The sequence below is a fragment of the Cherax quadricarinatus genome, chromosome 76, assembly GCF_038502225.1.
Source record: "Cherax quadricarinatus isolate ZL_2023a chromosome 76, ASM3850222v1, whole genome shotgun sequence".
Lineage (NCBI taxonomy): Eukaryota > Metazoa > Arthropoda > Malacostraca > Decapoda > Parastacidae > Cherax > Cherax quadricarinatus.
In genome coordinates this window covers 20,465,184-20,468,200 of record NC_091367.1, presented here as the reverse complement: position 1 = coordinate 20,468,200, position 3,017 = coordinate 20,465,184, and the positions used below count along the sequence as shown (strand labels likewise).

General features: G+C 39.2%; 1 protein-coding gene across 1 annotated transcript in view; it reads right to left on the bottom strand.

Annotated features, from left to right (window-relative positions):
- The window catches only part of LOC138854976 (interferon alpha-inducible protein 27-like protein 2A), a 24,093-nt gene extending 23,087 nt beyond the window's left edge, over positions 1–1,006 (bottom strand). The window contains exon 1 of the mRNA XM_070101352.1: positions 894–1,006. The gene's annotated coding sequence lies outside the window, so the exon portion shown is untranslated. The remainder of the gene's footprint in view (positions 1–893) is intronic.
- Between the last annotated feature and the right edge of the window lie 2,011 nt (positions 1,007–3,017).

Genomic DNA, 3,017 nt, shown 5'->3' with positions numbered 1-3,017 from the left:
ATGATCGTGTCTACCTTGTGGTGCGGGGGGGGGGGGTCGCTACCAGTATTTATATATCCTCTACCTGAAGCCATTTATATAACTGATTAAAATGAGAGGAACCTGGATAAAATATGAATAAAGTTACTGCTGCACTGCATCACTTTAAGAAGTTCGTGATAAACAAATTTAACGAGGCAAGTTGTTGTTGTTGATGTCTGGGTAACTGTCCACTCGCCCCCCCCCCAATTATCTCTCCTTCCTACCTCCCCTTACCTCTCCTTACTACCAAGCATCATTACCACTCCCTTCGCTCCATCTCCCATCTCTTATGTTAAGTCACAGCAATAGTCACAGCAACAGCAGCAACTATTGCAGCAATAAACACAACTACCACAACAGCAGTTTGTAGGTGCGTATGTAGTGTTCGTGGAGACAGGAACACAACGTGTATAGACACAACAGAGACGATATATAAAGTTAGCAAAATTATATCGCAAAAGTATGGTGGTTATCATTTGAAATCAACAAAATAAAAAAATTAATGACCTTTTTATGGTAAACACGAGTTTTAATGCCTAATATGGGCCAGTAAGCCTCCTGCAGTGCTTCTTCTTATATTCGAAATATGTCAACCTTTAATCTCTCTTACACTTATATTTATGAAGAACATAGTCGTAACTTTTCACCAGAGCGCAGTTTAGTGTACGTGATGCCATAAATATGTCAAAATTGTGAAACCAAAACAACACTTTCACTATTAAACAAATCTGTACACCCAGACCTTCAAGAAATTTGGAAATTATCTCAAAATTCTATATAGTAAACATTGCCATGGTAGTGAACAATAAACATTGGAGTATATAATGTCACGAAGACGATAAAAAAAACATTCAACATTACCATTTACTTACCAGAAACTAAGGACAGGAGAGCAGCAAGCAGGTAACAACACACTTGTACAGTATAAGACAACCTTACTGTTACTGCTGCCTGCTACATCACTCGTCACTACACTCTAGTAGCCACATCTTCAATTAATCATTATATTATTTAACATACTAAAATATTTTTTTTTATTAATGAGAATACAATGTGGTCACTTATCTATGACTCATGAACAATGATACCATCAAAATCAAAATTAATGGATTTCTAACTTCATTTATAAATTGAAATTATCTTACATCATGCTCTCCTGTTGTCTTGAGTTTTTCGAAAATACTTGACTATTTTCCATTAATTTTCGTCAGGGAGCCCCTGCAGAGACGTAGGCATTTTGGTAAAGGAATACAAATTCGGAGGATTTAGTTAAAATAAGTCACTTTGACGTTTTTTGGGAGGTTATCCTGGATAATTTACACAGGTTACGAGGTATGATAATTATAGTGATGAGTACCAGTACCTAAATGCAGTTATTTACTAAGGATTAGCGACCACTGGATATGGCGTTATAGTGGTACACTCTGTAATCATTATTTAACTACATGTAAACCACACAACAACCAAATTCTGTATATTCAACATTGTAATCTTTATATTATTATTATTATTATAATCAAGGGGGAAGCGCTAAACCCGGAAGATTATACAGCGCCTGGGGGGGGGATGTGGAAGGCATTCAGGCTTAATTCGGGGAACTGGAGCACAGATCCAATTGTGAAAGTTAAGACACATGTGCAACATCTGGATATCTTTATTGTAGTAGACGTTTCGCCATCCAGTGGCTTTATCAATACAGATTCTAGGACATAATAGGAAGACAGTAGAACTATATACAAAAGATGAGGTAATCAGTCCCTCGGCCTTGGAGTTAGGCCGAGGGACTGATTACCTCATCTTTTGTATATAGTTCTACTGTCTTCCTATTATGTCCTAGAATCTGTATTGATAAAGCCACTGGATGGCGAAACGTCTACTACAATAAAGATATCCAGATGTTGCACATGTGTCTTAACTTTCATATTGTCGGTATTTTATACCTTTCTTTGCACACAGATCCAATTCCCTAAATCAAGAGCCCCTCACCAACATCAAGGAGCCTTCCTTGAGGGGTGTAATCTTTATAGAGAATAAACTTAGAATTTGAATTTGAATTTGAATGGTAAGAAAGGGGTGATGATCGACGGAAAGTTACTGAAATAGGTATGTGAGTTGAATAAGACGTGGAGGAAACACTGGTGACCCAGCCATTGTCATCCCTTAAATAATAATAACAAAAATAATAATAATGATAATAATAATAAAATTATAATCAATAATAATAATTATCTTTATTATGTTCTTGTGAATGGGTGTGAGTTAGGCCTGCCTCGCATGGGCCAGTAGGCCTGCCGCAGTGCTCCTTCTTATGTTCTGGTTATACAGAACATTTCGGGCAACTTAGGTTAATCTTGTCCTCCAGCATGCGTCTCACAACAGTCTGCTAACACCCAGGTACCTATTTGCTGCTAGGTGAACAAGAGCGGGCTAAGGAAACGTTTCACCCGTTCCAGGGATCAATCCTGGACCGTCAGTGTATGAGCTGTAAGTTTATTTAGGTACAGGTACACACTGTACATGAATGGTATACACTACCGAAAATATGAAAATTAAACACATGTGCAACATCTGGGTATGTTTACCGGTAGGCAGGTCAAAGTCACCTACTGGCTAAGGTACTGGCCAAAGCCAATCAGGTCCAAGTCACATCAACTTAAGAAGGATGGAGCACAACATCAGCGCTCAAGCAAGATCTAAATAGATTACCTGGAGTTTACCTGGAGAGAGTTTCGGGGGTCAACGCCCCCGCGGCCCGGTCTGTGACCAGGCCTCCTGGTGGATCAGCGCCTGATCAACCAGGCTGTTGCTGCTGGCTGCACGCAAACCAACGTACGAGCCACAGCCCGGCTGATCAGGAACTGCCTTTGAACATTAAAATGGTATAAAATACCGACAGGTTGTTAGGTAAGACACATATGCAACAGTTAGGTATCTTTATTATGAAACGTTTCGCCTACACAGTAGGCTTCTTCAGTCGAGTACAGAAAAGTTGATAG